Source organism: Fringilla coelebs (assembly GCF_963513975.1).
Source record: "Fringilla coelebs genome assembly, chromosome: 3".
Taxonomy (NCBI): domain Eukaryota; kingdom Metazoa; phylum Chordata; class Aves; order Passeriformes; family Fringillidae; genus Fringilla; species Fringilla coelebs.
In genome coordinates, this window is record NC_140030.1 from 62,461,632 (window position 1) to 62,481,126 (window position 19,495).

The window sequence follows — 19,495 nt, forward strand, 5'->3', positions numbered from 1 at the left end:
ATATTTTACCTGCAGAAGCTCATTAACAACACCAGTTATTTTAACCTTATTTGGTAGCTAGTGTGCTTGCCAGAACTTACTGTAAAATGTGTGTGACAAACACAGAGCCTAGATGATATCAGCAAAGTACTTCAGGCAAATTGGCGAGCTGGAGATGTGCCACACGCAGGTGTTGGGAAAACATGCATTAGAAAGAATTTGCTTCCTCTGAATGAATAGACAAGGTAAATATTTTCCACTCCAGGATGTTACTGTGTCACCATAGGCTGTACTTCTGTTAGGCCACAGCTAGCCAGTATAGCAGAGGGGAAACCCTGGGGTCATTTCAGGTCATAATGCTGATACTTCAGCATTCCAAACCTTTTTATTCAGAGTCAAAACTCCAACTGTACTCCCCTGTAGCATGGAGCCAGAGGATAAACTACTGTTTACACAACAACATAAAAACTTCCAGTGCTGAAAGGTGCACTGCAATGCAATCAGCATGTTGTAAAGCTGGTTCAGACTGCTTGGTTGCTTTGCACAGCAGTGTGCATATCTGGGCAAGAAAGGCAGAAAGACCAGAGAATTTGACCAGAGAGGCAACAAGGAAGCCAGGGAAATGCACCCCGAGGGAAACCTGGGACCAAACACCAGCTGAAAAACACTGTGCTGCTAACAGTGAAATGATGCCTTTTTGTTTGACTCCTGCTGGTTTTGGGAAACAGATCTGGTGTATTGATAGATGAAGACATTGAAGACATTTCTGTTCCTATTATCAGTTTGTGATCCTAAGCGAAACAGCACATAAAGTTGTGTGAAAGTTCAAAAAGGGGTCAGATCCACATGGCAAATTGATATTTGAAGTTTCTCTCCTTCCTTAGCTGTTACCCAAAACACCCTGTTAACTGTAACATACCTTTCACCTAGGCATTGCTTCCCAGGGTGTCGTGCAAGGCCATTTAATCCCTTTGTAGCAAACAAGTCAGTGCTCTCTTCCTGGCGTGGGAATAACATGTAAAAAGAACTCCAAAGTGACATTTGTATGGCATTGTTCCTTTTCTTTTTCCCTTACAATAGCACCCACTGGCAGTTGCAGTGCCTATTTTGTGTACAATCCGGGATGCTGCAATTAACTTCTGAACACAGGTCTTTCCATAAAAGCATCAACAGAGGGGTAGGAAGGGAAATTATGTATCCTGCTTCATTTATTTCTAAAAATAACAACATTTCATCAAGAATGTGATGCTTGAATTTGCCTGGAGAGCATATTTAGATACTGCAGGGAAAGGTGCCCTCTTGAGAGCAAGAAGAAAAAGCTCACTAAAGCTGGTGGTTGAGTATTTCAGAGCTATGTTGCCCTTCTCTTTGCATTGCAGGGTGGTGAGAAATTTAAGCTTCTTTCCTTCACTAAGAAAAAGAATATTATAGAAGAATGTTGACCAAAAAGTATTTGAAATATTTTTATTTACCTTATTAATAGTGGTTTGATTATTACAATGTAATGAATCTGAAATAGCTAATTATTTTACTATTGCATTTTTCTTTTGTTACTGAGGTCAGCCTGGACAATGGGATTACAATGAAGATTGTTTCTTCTTTGATTCCCCATTTTCCATTGTGGTTTTAAAGCACAGGTGTGGTGTCTTTCAACAATTTCTTCCCTCCAATTTGCATTCAGTTTAGCAGTGTGGGTAAATGGCACAATCACATGCAATCTTAACCTCACAACTCTTCTGTTCTCTACTTGTTCTCTCAGGTTGCAGCCTTCAAGTCTGACAAGCCCCCCAAACTACAAGTGTTTTGATGAAGCCTTGAAATGGAACATTTCTTGTGGTAGTTTCAGCATTTCTCTAAAGCAGTTTTTCAAATATCTTTAAATCCTTTCAAAAACTTAGTATTGGATGTAAATTACTTGACAGTGATTAACCTCTCAAGTGGCTTGGAATTTTACCTGGATTTTGATAATGCTTTCTTTGTGCACCCTAATTATATGAAAATCAAACCAAGGGAGGAGTATATCAATTGACAGAAAGCTGTATTACCTCTTTGCTTGAATTTGTCAAGAGCATTTTGACTCCCAGCGCTATCCTCTCCAGTGCTTGCAACTTTCCTGGCTTGGCAATAGCTACAAAATTTGCAAGGATATTCTGTAACCCTACATTCATATCAGAATTGAAGCATTGAGTAAGAGCTGGGACTGCCCCATGAAAGATCCAGCAGGAGATGCCCTTTTGGACTGACAGAAAACTACGGATACATATTTTTGAGAATAATTTATCAAGCTGTTGTACACTTAATGAAGATAACATCTAGGCCAGGTTTCCATGACATGGATTTCTGAACTAGACCAGTCCACAAATACAGGACAAGTTTAATAATTACATTTCTATTTTATAAAGGAAATGTCAATTGAACTAGATAAACATTAATGTGCTTAGTCAAGACAAGAAGATTCTCTGCTATTTATCTCCCACAGGTTTTTAAGTCCAAATCAGGAATGAAATCCCTTTGGAAGTAGGCCAAACAGCTGATCTAAAAGGAAGAATTTGGGTATTATGTTGTTCTAAGGTTGCAACAAGCAATGTAGTAGACCCCCCTAGTAATGTTTTAGGTCAATGTTTCATCTGAATCCAAACTAGATTAGTGTATCATTTTAAAATTAATTTTAAAACCCAGATCAAACAATCAACCAACCAACAAAAAGGCCTAAACAAAACAACCAAACAAAACAACAGCCCCCCCAATTAAAAACAAACAAAGAAACAAAAACCAACCAAAAAACTGTGGTTTTCATCCTGACATAAGAATATTATCAATTACACATTTCATTCAAGACCTGGATGGAATTACACGATGCTATCTCCCCCGGGGTCCAGCAATGAAGAATTTCTACCACCCTGCTCTACAACGGAGCCTGCCCCAAAGCTTTCAGAAAACCTGCAGCAATCCCAGATATTCTTGAGCCACTGGAGCTGAAAGACACCAAGAATTTCCTGTGGATGCTGTGGAGTGAAGGAGCTTTGGCTCCTCAGTCTTGCAGGTGCTGCAGTGGTTACTCAGAGGTGGCAGGAGGAGTGTGGCAGCTCCAGGCTTGTACTCACCTGGGACCTGGCTGAGAAGAGCTATTTAAAGACTTTTTTTTTTTTAAAGTTTCTCCCTCTCTCTCTTTATTCATCTGTACATATATGTAGGAGGACATACGGGACTTACAGATGTAATTTTCTCAACATGGATTACATTCTATCAATTGACACAGTCATTTTTCTCTGAGTCACTTTTTAGGATCGTTTCAGGCAGCATTGAATAAATAACAGAGAAATGTTTTGGTAAGTGAGTAAGAGTGCTCTTTTCATGTTTCATTTGGTGGTATGTCACGGGAAAACTGCTTTAACTTACTTTTAGTCATATATCTACTATCTATAATCTTTTTTACTTCATGTAGAAAAAAAATTCTGTTGCAGATGGACTAGCAGACATGAAAACTTTGATGATATCTTTGATACATATCAATTGTATATGAACCACTTAGCATTACTGTGGGGTTATTTTTCATAAAATACAGTCTAAAAGCAGAAATCTACCAGGCTCTCCTCCTCCAAGAATAAAAGAAAAGGAATTGAAAAAAGAAAAAAGGAAAACAAAAGATTTTTCCTGCCATAAAACTGTTTTGAGGTTGGAAAGAATGAGTGAGTCTCTCTTTTAGGCTTCTAGGGAAAGTCTTTCCAATGTTGGAATTTCCAGGCTGGGAGAAGGAATTACTATTTTCAGCCTCACTCAGTTTAGTCAAGGGATTCTGCATCTGCCCTTAGAGCTGCATACACCAAATCTAAATGCCTACCAGGCCAGGAAGACACCAGGGTATTTAAGTGCACAATGCTAGTCAAGGCCTAGATGTATTTCTGAACACATTTCATATAGATCCAACTGAATTTGGATTTAGAAAATAGTACTTCATGTTCAGCACACACAGAAATTTTAGTCCAATTATTTTAATGATTTCTTTCTCAGAAGACTATGTAATAAAACTCAGACTGAGAGTCTGCCTTTGCAAACTGGCTGTGGACTGGGGTCAAAGCCCTCTATACAAATACTGGAAAACCTGGTGCTAATTAAAGCCAGATTCCCTCCTAATGAATCAATATCCAAGTGTTCAACAGGCTGCTGGCAAGAAAAAAGAGCTTCTGTTAGTTCCCAAACAACACAGACAACAGCCCTGGCTCCCCCACTCCTCAGCAGTTTCTTTGACCGATCAATGCAGAACCCACAAGCCCTGACCAAAGTACATCAGAATCAATACAACAGGGAGATCCAATTTCACCAGCACAGCTGATAATGCCAAGCTTGCAGCATTACCTTGGCTGAGGGAAGAGCAATGGCTGATAATAACATTTTGTGATGTTTAAATAGACATTTTATGGATTAAAAAATAAAAAAAGGGGGGGAGGAGGGAAGGGAGCATTAGGAAATTTAAAATGCTGATACACCATCCCCATCCTACCCCACTCCAGCTTTGTGCCTTTACAGACACTTAAGGCACTGAAACTAATGAAGACCCTGCTGTGACTTCCTCTGGGAAGGAGCAGAAACCAGGCAAAACCAGCTCAGGGCGATCTGCTGCCCCTCACTCCCTACAAACAAGCCTATATTTCAGATCCTGTCTGCGGGCAGGTGCCTGAGCCAGGCAAAACCCCAGGGCAGAGCGGCAGGTTCTGCAGAGAGAGAGGCAGGCTCCGCAGCTCAGCACCACAACCGCTCCATCTAGTGTACCAGGCTCGCACGGCAGCCCTACCCCAGACACGGAGCCTCTCCCCAGCCCAGCGCTCCCCAGCAGCCCCTGGCAGGGGAGGTGGAGGCTCCTCGCCAGGCTGTGCAGGGGACAGACGACGGAGGCACAGCAAGTGGGTCTGAAGGCAGAGGGGCACTTTGGGAGCACACGGTGTGAGGCGTTCAGCGTGTGCGGCTGGGCTCAGGGGAAGCTCTTTGGGTGGTGACAAGGGAAGGTGCTGCAGTAATTACAGTAAGGGTGCTTTAGCCCTGAAGTCCGATCAAAAATGACTAGAGTAAGGAAGATGTAACGAAACAGGAGGCATAAGGAGGTTGATTCTAACTTATTGTTGGGCAATATATTTTGTTTTGACCGTGTATTGATGAACATAAGCATAGTCACGAACCCAAAAAGCTTGGCTTTTCCAAATTTTTCCCAATTCCCTCCCCCTGTAGGAAGGTCACTGAAGCTGTTGGGCCTTGTAGGGCAGGAAATAGCACAAGCAGTAGCAGAAGAAAGCTCCATCACCTTACACCTTCATTACACAGGAAAAAAATGAAAAACATTGCTCACATAAGTGATGATTCTTCAGGCAATTACTATAACACAAAAAAAATTGTTTAAAGCCACCAACCTTGTCATTTGCTGTTGTCTGTCAATATTTTCAGATTCCTCCACAGACCTGCTGGAAAATCTCAGTCTATGGACAACTCTCCTATCTATAGCAGAGCAGAACTGGAGCTGGTAAGGGTCCAGCATGTCATCTCTGCTGGCCACCACTGGCAGATGGGCTCCTGCACTAATTGTTGCTAGATGGAGAGCATCTCTACTTTTCCCACACTTGGTGGACATCGTAATACAAAAGACTTGGAAAATAAACACTTTCCAGTGAACAGGAATCAGAGATGCTGACCCAAAAGGTCATTTGTTGGAAATAAAGTGAAAGAAGCAGAGCAGAATCAAAGGATTTTTCTATATAAAGAAATCATTTGCTCTGTTGGTGGACATAAGGGCAGACTAACATAAAAAAAGGTATCAGAATTTTCAGTGAAGTAATTTCTTTTGTTTCTGATGGAGATCTTTTACATTTTAAACCATTTCAAATTTTCTTTGCTATATGAGTTCAGTTCTTTTTCTTCTTGATTTCTCCTGGCCCTTCCTACTCCTCTTGGTACTATAATAAAAGGCCAAATTGTGTGGAGGGAGATAATGCTGCTCACACCAGAGAAGAAGAGCTAGTACACTCCTCTCTCCCACTCACAAGCAGCAGAGGAAGTGAGTCACAGATAATCATGGACAATCCCATCCTCTTTCTGTCCTTACCTGAGTAACAAGGAGCTGGAGGAGGGCTCTCCTCCCATGAGGAGATCCTCTTCTCTGAACGTTGGCTGCCTGCAGACTCCCACATCATCAAGTGGACCTTCATAGGGCTTTCACAGGACAAAGGTAGAAGCTGCTGTGTATTTTTACCTACTGTGGAACAGCTGTAGATGCTTTGTACTTGCTCTTTGTCTAATTTCCTTTGGAAAACAATCTCACATTTATTTTGATCCTTATTGACCCTGGCCAATCACAAAACCTGTTAATGTATCTCATCCCTGTTAATGCATCTCATCCCTGCTTACATCAGTATTTTCTTAAGAGGCTGGAACTGAAAAAAGCCAGTCTGCTCCCAAAGGCACTTTTGCCTTCTACAGGACTATGATATTTAACTGCAGGTCACCTCATCTTTGTAAAGTGTTGCAAAGAATCCTTCCTGGGATAAAAGCTGCAGCAATCTATCCCAGCCCAAACTTTGCTTTGACCCTTTGAAGTCAATAGCTGCACTGCCAACCACAAGTGCACCAACATCATGAATCAAGCCTCCAGGAACATGGAGATGCAGTAGAAAGCATATTATAACTTCTCTTGGAATAAAAAAAGACAGTTTTTCTGCCTCTTTCTCCAAACCTCTGAATGCCCAGCCATGAGAGAATTGTGTTTTCAGAAGTTTTCAACACCAAAGAAGTCCAGCAGCCACTGGAGGGAAAAAAGCCCACAACTGAGAATGTGACTGTAAGAGCCAAACCAAAACAATGTTAAGCACTGGAAAGTCACAATGAAGTCACAAGGCCAGACCCATGGCAGTAGCCTTCACTGGCAGTGCACTCCTGCCTTTCAAAGGGGGCTGCACAGCACCTGGATGGGCAGCTTGGGTGGGATGCAGTCCCAGTGATGGCTTGGCTGGACCTCTCTGGCTTAGCCTGGGTGGCATCCTCCACTGAGGGATGCTTGGTCTGCTGGAATTGCTGCATCTCCTCCTGCTCTCAAAGCCAATGCTTTTGCTGAGAGATCAAAAAGCCAAAAAGTATTAACTACTCACACTACCTCAAATCATAGAAATGGGAAGGAAAGATGACAGCATAGATTCAAGAGGGAAAGGAAAGGGGTGCCCAGCCCCTTCTCCTCCCATGGCAATCTCAAAGCGCAGTGACTGAAGCCTCTTGCCCTGTTCAGAGCAAGGGTCCCTGTGCCCAGTCTTCAGCATTTCTCTTGGAGATACTCAACAGCTACTGAACAGTTCCTTCCTTCCCTGTGGCTGTGTACCTGTATTTTCTAGCAGAGAAAGTAAGCCCCCACCGGTCTGATCTTCATATTTCAGGGGTTTAGAGAAATGTCACTTAAATGGACTGGACTAAACTGAAGCTGCTGGGTAGCTATTTTTTCATACATACACACATTATCATACCCAAGAGCTCCTCATTGCCTATGTACAGGGCACCCTTGACAAGCTCTTCCTCCTCATGTGCCGTGAACTCCCAGCAGAAGAATCTACTGCAGTTTTACAGGAAAAAAATATACAGCTAATAAAAACTGTCCTGCAGTTCTGTGGCAGCATTTATTTCAGTGCCTGCTATCCACATGACTCAGCCAATGTTCTGTGTTATTATGGAAATTCCAGGGCTCAGAGAAATCCACTTAGAGACGTTGCACCCCTCAGACTGGCACAGAAGGGAAGTATTTCACTACAGGAGAAACAAGGAATTTTGGTTCCTTGAACCATACCAGCCTTTATCCTTCAGGAGTCTTCAACATCAGAGTAAATCCCACAGATATCTGGCATCTACCAAATGCCATTGAACTTGGCTTCTGATTTTTCCCTGGTATAATTGTCAGACTGGCCAAATTACAGGAATCCCAAATTGCTGCAAAAAAGTCACACTTGCAAATCTACTTCTATAGATTAAGCTCACATTAACAAATTGAGTTTATGACTACTGCCAAGTGCTCATATTTTGATAGCTGTTATTGACAAATAAAATTATTAGAATCAGAAAATATTTGAATGGTTTTTTTTAAATTCAGTCCTTCTTATAAATGTGCATAGTTTGAAGGATCTAATTCTGAGTCTGAGAGAGATGCATATTGCCACTTGCAGAATTCTTTCTGGATTTTTTCCCCCCTCTCCTTTTATTATGATAATCAATATTTGTATGAAAACATTTTGTATCAAATATCACTCCATACATGAGATGCATGAAGTTTAGTTTTCTGGGATTTATTTTCTCTGTGGGGTATATATAACTGAGACAAGTTCATTGAAGAAGTATGGAATTCTAATAAATATTAGAATTCACTTCATTAATTAGTGCCTGAATTAAAATCTCTTTGATATCTTTAAAGAAGGTGATTGTCTTAGAAAGCAGACTAAGCTTGTTTATTTAAAGAACTTCTCAGTGTCAAAACCCCATTGTCTAGAATTCATCTAAATATTCTAAATATTCACCCAAAATGATCTAAATATATATTTGTATATATATTATCTTGAGCTTAGGATAAAACTGTGTGTAACAGAACTCCTCATCCAAATACTAAAGGTGGATTTGGCTTTGTCATTTCATTTTGTTTATCTAATTGTCAGTTATTAATTTGCTGCTTGGGAGAATTCCTTTCCATCTCTTTCACTTTTGTCTGCTTTTAAAGGAGGCAGATAGGACACTGCCGCTGAGGGTGGGTCCTCCCATCCACTGACAAAGCAAGATCCATCTTGATTTCCTTTGCCCAGTGAGTCTGGCAGATGGCTTGTATACTCAGTCCTTTGTCCCTTTGCTGTCATTCCTGACTTGGTCTCAACACAGCAATAAAAAACCAAACCAAAAAAACCCAAACAAAACACAACTGCAAAAGACCCTGCTCATTGCTGCTGCAAAAACTTTCTTTTCAAGTACTTTTTAGTATGATTCCAGCTCTGGTTTCAAGTGCTTCCAGAACTTAAAGGAGAGCAACTTTCATTGTTCCTCCTGGGAGGCCATTTCCCAGCCCAATAAATCTCACTCCCAAGAAATTTCACACATCCCCTCCTGTGCTTACAGCACTTTTCCAATCTTGGCCTATCGTGAGTGGAACAAATATCTTTTCCCCCACAGAGTTTATATAATAACGCAATAAAGTTGCAAAAGCTGTGCACACCACTGAGTTACTTCCACTCACCAGAAATTTATGGGATAACAACTTCTGTGTTGCCAGCAAGACATAATTTAAAATTTCAATAAATTACAAATTTCTACTGAAACGCAAAGCCATCCAAAACAGACAATATTATTACAAACCTCATAGAAAATGTAGGAAAAGAAGCTTGGAAAATCTTTAAACTGCTGACACCAAGGAAAAGTCTGATGGGTTGCTCTCCCCCTGTATTCAGCAGACTGGTTACAAATATCTTGCCAGCACTCACTCTGTCTGTGATGTTTTCTTTCTCTTTTTAAAAGACCAGCAACTGAGTTATTTTAAAAATTATAAAAAGAAGTGCTTTGGTTGCATTTTACTTAACCCAGCTTGAATTAAAAGTGATTTCAAAGTAATGCCTTAGCTGCTGTTAGGCAATTACCTTGCTATTTGAGATGGTGTGCCATCTTCCCTCACCCAAGGATAGGCAAACCTGTGGAGCTGCCTGGCACTGCCTCCAGGGCAGGCACTGAGCGAAGGGAAAAAAAAAAAAAAAAAAAACCAACAAAAAAAAAAAAACCTATGGAAATTTCAAGGGGGGGAACTTTCTTCCGGGTCTGGCGATGATCAGGACAGCTATTTGATACAGAGCCAAAAAAGGGGCAGGCAGCACATCTGAAGTCCTGAAGTCTTTGGCCCCTGTAGCTGAAAGGAAGTCATTCACTCTGCTCATTCCCTCCAGGCCTGGCAAGTGCTGCATGCAAGGGTGTAGCTTTCACAGCTTCTTTCAGGTAGACCAATAAATGCAGGAGTGTGTACAAAGCTCTCATTTACCATGTGGCTGGTGATAAACATCTGCACCACAGAGAGGCTTGTGGCGTGAGAGCTGAAATCGCCTACAAAATTGCACACACATTCACCAGTTTGCTTCAGGAAGATCCCATTAGACAAATCCCAAGATGACCAGCTAAATATGAGAAAGTTCTGAAAATTACTGCATCAATTTTTTGGAAATCTTTCTCCAAAATGATTTTTGCTATTTGTAGATCAAAAGCCATTGTTTATCTCAACTTCTAAAGAAAGGCAAAATTTGTAGCAGATTTGTCTCCAATACTTAAATAGCTGGGTGGCAAACTTGTTTTTTTTTAAATTTGCTATTCACTAAAATACATGATGTGAAATTTACCTCTCAGTTTTGTTTGCAGGAAGACATAACAGGAAGGCACTGTGATCTTTTAAAAAATATTAAGGGCTCAAAAGTCAGACAGCTGGAAGAAAGATGCCATGCCCCTGGGGAGGTGCAATTCTCTCTCTTGGCTAAGGATATAGAGTCAAGAGTCAACTCAGAAACACAGGAAGAGGTACCTATAAACCTAAGTAACAAAGGCAACTTTGCCATGCTTCATCCTTGGAACTGGAGCAGCTCTTATCCTGGTTTGGGATGTCCACTAGTCCCTGATCAATTACTCTGGCTCTGGCTGTGTAAGCAAAATAACATATTTCAAATCTAACCCTTCTGATCTTGCCAAAACTGCTTTAAATCAGAATAAAAATCAGAATTATGTGTTGCAGACTCTGCCTTTTTGTGCTACTCCTTGGTATCACTAATCTTTCTTCAGATAAAAAGTCACAGTTTCATTGGTGGTTCAAACCACTAACATTTACTGGCAGCCCTGACACTGGGCAAGAGAGGACTTAAATTAAAAACTGGCAAGCAGATGACTGCTAATTATCCTTTCACTCATAAAGTTTAAATATAGCTGCCTGTGTTTGAACACAAAGAAGGCCTGCAATTAGGGCACATTCAATTGCAAATGCACCACAACCCCTCTTTACTGTGCTTGTAGAGGATACAAAACAATACCTCAATACCAATTCTACTTAGTGGCTGTAATTTTCTTCAGTAATGTGTGTATTAGTCATGGATATATGTTAAAAGCTGTGATTCTACCCCCAAAAACAAGAAAAGCAAACACACATGCTCTGGAGGGAGAGCTTTGCTCAACATGCTCCTTAAAGTCTAGTTCTCTGATATATTCAACATCCTTATTCTGTCAAGAAGGCATTTGCACCTTTTGATATCCAATAATTTGTAAAGGAATCTGGCAGTGGTTACCCTTGCCTTGGAAGGGTGCGCGCTTGATGGACAGGATCCCTTAGGATAATCACATTTCTGTGGTGGGGAAATTCTGGCACTTCTCTGCTGCTTCAATTCCTCTTCCTGATCCCCAAACTAGAAGAAAAAAAAACCCTACACCAAAAAGCTGTATGATGAAAAGTTATAGAAATCTCAGTTAATTTTTTGAAGTGACAATTTACCATTTTCAAATTTTTTGTCGGATATTTCTCCTGAAAATTAAGAAATATGCCTGAAATCAGGATCTACAGAAAAAAGGAAAAGTTGATTTTCACAAAACTCTTATTTTATCAGGAAAAAACTGCAATCAAAGAAATTTAAGTTAACTTAGTAACTTTAAATAAAGTAAGGATGATGCCAGAGTCCATGTTTCCTGATCCTTGCCATTGTGCCAAGCTTTATCTTGGAAAGGCTCTGAAGCACTTCTCCTTCATTCCTAATACTCAGCAACCCTTTCTTTAAGAATTTTTAGGAGATCTTTTACCCCTTCCCAATGAATTCTTAACACTGAAGGAATCTCTGCTTGGCCTGTACAAACTCTGACCTTATCTCTTTGTGACAGACAGAAAATACACTTACTGTTTATTTACTTGATGTTATTAATTGCAGGCAATTGCATTATTATTTTATAAACTTAATGTCATTAATTGGAGGTTCCTAGTCCCTTCAGATCTCAGTGCATTAGACTCAGATGGGCAGGATACAACAACCTCACATGTACCTAACCAGACCTCGGCAGATGACCACCCAAAGTGATGTGTAGGCTACCAACACAATATAAATGACATTAACTGGAAGCTATGGAGAATGCAGAAAAGAAGTTAGTAGGGAAGAGGAGAGTGAAACACAGGGCAAAAGGTGAAAGCGAGAAAGAGGTGAAAGGAAGAAAGATGAAAGGAAGAAAGACTCTTATTTCCAGTATAGTTTGGATAGTAACAACCTGATAAAGGTGCCAAAACAGAGCTGCTGACTGATGAAGCCATCTAGGGGAAACAGTGTGTGGTGCTGTGCAACTGGGCAAATTCCCCAAGTGGGAGCCACCAAAATTTGAGTGTGAAACTGAAGATATGCCTGAAGTTAAAGGGAAACAAAAAGCAACTGCTTTTAATGGGAGTCCACTCTCTCTAAACAAATTTTCTCCTGGATACTATAAATTGTGCAAATGTTAGAAAATGGGAGCCAAGCTACAATGCACATAATGAATTCAAAATTACTGTTAAATGCTACATTGTCTGAAAAATACTGTAAAAATATTATAATTATTTTGAAAATATTTTTTTAATATTTTATCTCGTGTGAAGTGTCACCACGCTGCCATCTGTGGCTGAATGCTTCCTCTTCCACATTTCCCTCCCAGCCCCACTCTGTTAGGTCCTGTATTTCTCTGAATAGAGCCAAGTGTGAGAAATGTGAAGGGCAAAGCAGGATGTGTCAGAAACATGTATGACATGTGAGAGAAACGGGAGAGGGTAGAAAAGTGCCTCATCAGCAAAGGATGCAGTGGTTTAAGCTGCTCTTCAGCTCCTCTGTGGAGCACTCCCTCCGCCGGAGAGCGCGTCCGCTTTGCAAAGCACGGCGGCTTTGCAGCTTCAGGATGAATTAAAGCAGGGAGAACACTTCCGAGCCCATTATACTAAAGCCTTGATGCTGATAAAATTTACTAACATTTCACTGCTTCAAAACTCAAAAATCGTGACAACATCTAAGGCACAAACAGAATTTGTACAATACACCATCTTAGAAGTCCAGTTCTGCATCAAAACCTCATGATGGGGAACAAGTTTTCTCAGCTCACCACCAAGGGAAGTGTTGAATGCCTACAAACTCTGCTTGCATTTCAGGAAGATCACAGTCCTTCCACATGAATGAAGAGCAAGGGTAGCCCTTGTTGTGGTGGGGTTTAAGACTGACAATTTCAAAGATAAGGTGAGAAGTGAATGAATTCAGAACACTGAAGTCAGAATTTTCTATTTTCTTCTGGATATTTTTCCTTTTGTGCCATTCAGTTTGTACCTCAGAAAAAACAATTTCTGCATTTGTTAAAAGTAGCAACATGCTAAGTAAAATGCTAGGGGAAAAGGAAGAAGAAAAAGGAAAGATTTTCACTAAAAGTATGTTTGCTTTATGATAAAGCATATTCAATGAGAGTTAGTGAAAATTCAGAAACATAACTAATATTGGTGTTATTGAAAGCTGAAATCTTACAGTATTTCTGGCCCTGGAAAAATTCTGATTTCAAAGCTCCTTCATGGAGCTTTAAAAAACCTGCTAATTCTCCCCAGCCTTTTGACCGTAAGTTGTGCCTGCTTTTTGAGGAAACAATGGCAAAAAGAAAAGGATATGCAGGAGTGGGGTGGGAAAGAAAGATAAACTATTTATCCTAATGATGGATTTAGCTAATAAAACATTTAGGTTTTAAAATCAAAACAAAAGCTTCTTTAGAACAAATTGCTTACATTCAGTAAGAGAAGAAGAACAATTTTTCTTCAGCTACTCTTTGAATCACTTTTTCAGCCTTCATACTTGACATGCAGTCTGATATTAAGTGGTTACTTGCTAGGAGCCACAGAGCAGCAGGAAGTGCTAAATGCCAAAGGGCCTTGAGAAACTAAAATACTCAGCAGCAAACCACTAAGCAGATCTCACCATCAGCTACTGGTCTAGCTGCTGCAAAACATGCATTAAATACTCTACTGCAGTTGTTTGGAGTTAAATTTCTACTTAGTCAGCCATGAAGATTATCATCACATGTAATTTTTTTTTTTTTAAGCCTGAGCCCAAGTCTGAATATATTATTATAAAGCTTTTGTCTCAGAAACTATGCCATGTGTAAATGACATGTAGAACACATGGTTTATATATGTAAACCATGGTATTCCCAGGGTTTCCCCTTTCACGCTTAATCAGGCTGGGCTAATAGCAAGAATCTACTCCAGTTTTCTGCAAGAGTTCATGGGGAATGATGTCTTTTAGTCCAGTATAAAACAAGCAGGTTCTTATTTTGTGTACATTTTGGTATAAACTCACATTAGAAATAGTTGATTATCTTCTGACACATGCTTCTTCTCTATATGCCCATCTATTTTATGAACTGAACTGTTTTTCAGGCAGACTTGAACTTTGTCAGTGTATGCAGTACAAATGATTCCTAAATTTCTCCTCAGCATCATTCTGAAACTACAAGTTACATGTAAGGTTGACCAGGATGGGATTTAACATTATCACATGATGGCCTAAGTAGCTGCTTCAGTTCTATAAGCATAAGGCAAATTTCATTTGGTTACGCTTGTTGCCTCTTCCTGATAGTTTGAATTTTAAAATTGATGCAAAAATATTAATGTGAACTTAGGACAGGATATACTAACTCTTGGTAATGACCTAGTCATGCTGAGTTGAGTTTCTAAATCCTCCCAAATTATTATTTGTCTTAACTTGTACTATTGATTTCCACCAAAAATTGTCTGCCTTGGGCTTCTTACAAAATTCTGTACTTCAATTTATGTTGTAAACAAGTCCTGCTTAATGTGATGGAGAATCATGTTTTCCTATAACTCCCATATTTTCATAAAATGTATTAAAATCAGCTGCTTTATTTATCATGTTGTCCCACAGCATGAATATTCTCCCTCATCAACCCCATCTTACTGAAAAAACAACATTTTTCTAGCTCCCAGACAGCTTGGTAGGACTCTTTGCGACTGGAATCTGTAGGTTTTTGGGGAAATACAAGTGCAGAAGGAAATGCAGGCACACATTAACAGCTACCTACCTACCCACCCAAAATTTACCTTCTCCCCTAGATTCCATTCTCCCAGATAACCAGGTCAACGTCTAGAGTGTATTCTGGGTTTCACCCTTTCTAGAGTCTCAGATACTTTCAGCTGTCAAAAATGTGTCCTTTGCATCAACCAGAGAATTTTTTTAATAAAAAGAGAGTCTGACATTTGTTAAGTTTGCAAAGTGGTTACTCTAATCATGAAAAGCCTAAGTCCAAAAATCATAAATTTTCTTCTCATATAGCATCAGCCACTTTGATGCTCTGATCACTACAAGAAAGCTTCCCCAGTTCTTCACTTAACTGGGGGATTTTAAGCAATCTTTTCACTCACCCTAATTTGGAGTTAGCAGGAGATGGCATCATAGATGTCACTCATTATCATTTTGAATAAATTAACCCACAAAAATAGCCAAAATCATTCTGGGATGTACAAGTTTTGAGACAGGACTGCCATTTGCATTCAGGCTTTCATTTTCTTCTTCAACCCAACATCTGGGCTAAAGCCTGAGGTACTGAGCCTGAATTGCTGTCTGAATTCTTAGGTAGGTTTTTTTTGTCTGTCGTCAGAAGGGCTCAAAGAACCCCATGAAAGAAATGGAAAGATGCGTGAGGAGCTCACCCCTCCACCTGAAAGGTGCATTTCTCACTAATGGAACAAATTATCTGAAACTTCTTGCTGCCAAAGAGCGCAACCTCAAGAGGAACTGCAACATTTCGAGAGCATCAATCCCAGAGCAGAGAGATGGGTGGTTTTCTGACTTCTGATCTGAGCAGGAAGGTTCCCTTTTCACCAAGACGTACTTCACCACAGACCTCACCACCTTCGTAACAAAGTGCAAGGCTGTACAATAAAACCCACAACACTAAAAGGAGAGCGAACTGGAAACTGCACGGACATGCAGATCAATGCAGATAAAAGAGCAGGCGCCGTAGCAGCGGAGATTGGTGCCTGAGGGCTGTCACAAAGAGAACCACTGCCACTGCTCTGCCATCGGATGTGATGTGAAACAGCACCTCTTCCACCCTGCAACCCAGGACCCACAGCTCATGCTGAGACCTACCTTCAGCCCCACAACCACCAAATCTAGGTTTTGGATGAGTTCTGGGAAAGCGTTTGAACGGGGTCTTTTTTTTCCAATTGCAGTCCATCTGTGTTGAACACATTAAGAAACTCGACTAAATTGATCCACCTTTAAGGTGGGTTTAAATCTAGTCACTAAACATGGAAGACTACTTAAAGGTATGTAATTCAAGCAGCTTTCTGCAAGTGGCTCTGGTGTTGGCCTGAAATTTTAGAAGAGTATGTTTTGCTTTACTCATCTCCTTCAGATGCTCTGACAAACCAGCCAGCTGTCAGCTGGGGCATACCACAATGTTGAAGTGATGCACAAGCTATGCCTGCCACAGAGGTTTTGAACTTTGCTAACATTACACTTCTTCAGAGTCCAAATCAAAATTCTAGATCATGTCACCCATACTCGTGATGAGTATCACTTTATTCCTCCCAGGAGCTTACCACAAATAAAAAGGCCTGACAAAACAGTGGATGGAGGTGATAGCCCAGAAAGAGAAATGAAATCATCTTCTACCACTAGCACTAAAAAAAAGCCCAGCTTTAAGAAGAAAATCCTGAAAATATATTGTCCTCACATACTGGATAGCAGCTAATGAAGTGAGATGCTGTGAAGTGATGCCAGGAAGTTGCTTCTGTCAGTGTGTAAGAGCAGCAGAAGAAGGAGTGGGGCTAAGAAAGCACAGAGCATAAACATGGGGACCCCTGACCAGCCTCACTGCACTATCAAGATACATACAGTACTGACCTAGAATAACAAACAGATGCATTTCATGAACCACTGCCAAAGATGCTTTATAAAAAGCCATTATATTTCCCCTAGCTAGAAGGGTCTCTAAAAATACTGCCTTTTAATAGATCCTGCATTGAGAATGTTGGATCAGGAAGCGGTAAAATAAATGACAGTGTGAACCTCTACAGGGATACCAACCCATCACTGGAAGAGTGTGAGGAGACATCATCTCAGCACAACTCATGTCAGGTTCTAGAAAATGGAAACAAGCATGCAACAGAAGCTGCCAACAGTTGCAAGTGACTCAGTCTCGGAACAGGCATAAACATTTTGCAGGTTATTTAAAATGCAAATTGTTCTTCTATACATGCAGCTGTTGGAGCACAGGTAACATCTGATGTAAATGAGTCACCTACTTTAATCAAATGATATGGCTAGAGAAAAAGGTAGAAGCAAAAACAATGACTCATATTGTTTCTTCACATTTCTACCCCCATTACAGTTGTTCTCCAGGTTAGTAGGGGAATGAAAAAGCAGGTTATTTCAATGGCACCTCAGTATAAAACCAATTCTCTAACCACCATATTAAACATTAAACAGCTTTGCATCTTTAATGCATACTTTCCTTTTTGAAGACAGAATCAACAGTTGTGTGGCCATATGTAAGTGTTTTTGTTGTGTCCAATGAGCAACTGGAGAAAAATATTCAGGAAGCAGCAAGAGAGAAAATATACAATTAAAGAAAATATGACCAAAAAAAAAATTAAAAACAAAGAAAGCAACACTTGCTCTCTACTGGCAGGAAGCACATCCTCAAAAGTAAAATAAAAAATCAAGTCAGGCAACAAGGATGCTAAAATCTCATGTGTAAAAAACTACAAATAACAACACATCTTTGAAAACACTGTCGTTTTACCTCCACTAAATTTGCCAGTCTCTCAGAATTACAACTCAGCTCATTGGCATCTTTGTACTTAAGCCACCAACCAACACAGTCTACATTAATATGGTCTCAATCTTGTCAGCCTCTGTGGTGATCCCTCTCTGGGGATCCAGGGGTGTACATACCCAGTCACAGGGCATTGTTCATGAAGCACTCTCCAGGTGGTGCTGAAATATACCTTACACTAAAAGTAGTCCTTTCTGAAGCACTAGAACCTCCTCCCTCCTCCTTGTCCCAAATGTCCTTCACCACAAATTTTAAGCAGGCACAGAAAAAGGTAAAACTGAAAATTATACAGAAAATGGCACAGAGTTGCTTTTGCTAGCAGCCTCTGGCCCCATAAGCTGAATCTACTTGCTCCTATGTGACTAAGCAAGTTTTCATTCCCTCTTTCCTCATCAGGCAGGCATAGCTGTATACTTGATCTTCCCCAAGCAAATGTTCTGCTTCATCTTAAGATTCCCTGAGGAACAAACATAAGAGAACATTGTGGTCCATTTCAGGCCCAACCACACACTGCACTGCCCTGTGCTGCAGCAGAGGAGGTCCCTCAGTGCACTCTGGAGCTCCCCTGATGGTGTTTCATGAGTACCTCTGTGCAGCAGTGTGAGTGCATCCAAAATACCAACATCGCCAGGGTGTGTGTGCCTACAGACTTCTAGTCAAAAGAGCAGGGCTGATTTGCAACTGGGCAAGCACACATTTTCAAAATGTGCTCAGCCCTACAGAGACCAGGATTCATTTTCCTTAGTGCCCTACCTCAGGAAATAGACTGAATAAAGCACAGCGCAGCCACTTTGGCAACTTTCAAGTCTCTGCACTGTAAACTAGGACCCTCACTTCCTCTCGTTTTACACAGCAAAGCTTCTCCAAATCCTGCAGGAAGCCTACTCTGTCCCAAAGGGTCAGCTTCCACCCCCAATCATCCTGTGTGCACTAGCAGGGATTGACACCAGAGGGAAGATGGTGGGATTCTGACTTACACATTGGCTTTCCTCACCTGTTAAAATCCCGAAGCAGATACAAGGGCACGAGGTAAAATTCTGACATGCAGCTGAAGTGTAATGTGTGAAGGAGCAAGATGAAGGGTTTTGATGTCCTGGCAATACACCTGAATCTTTCCTGGAACTTTTCTGCCCTTGCAGTCAGAGATGCTTTGGCAAATGGATGTGCAGCCACGATGCTACCAGGATTCATTCATTCATTTGTGTGAACATGGGTATAAAAACCTGGAACTCTTCAAACATCTTATCAAGGAGAAGATCAAGCACCATGTACCCCAGAAATCCACACCACTGGCCGAGAGAATCCACACCGAGAGGAGACAAATCCTACGCCTGGGAGAGCGGGACAGGGTATCGGCGAGGATGCCTTTCCCCAAATTCCCAAATTCCCAAATTCAGCTCGGCTCCGAGGTCTCGGATACAAGGACCCTTCCCTCCCTCCCCCTTACCTGAGCCGCCCACGTTGGACCGCAGCAGGCAGGTCCTCCGGGAGGAGGAGAAGGAGGAGATGTCGCTTTGGGAGCGGCCGCGGGGACCGGGCAAGGACCAGATGGGCAGCTGGGCTGCCCCGCTGCTCCCTGGCCTCTCAGCCATCGTCGACGGGCAGCCGAGAACGGCAGGGAGGAGAGAAGAGGACGGAGAGAGGCGGCGAGGGA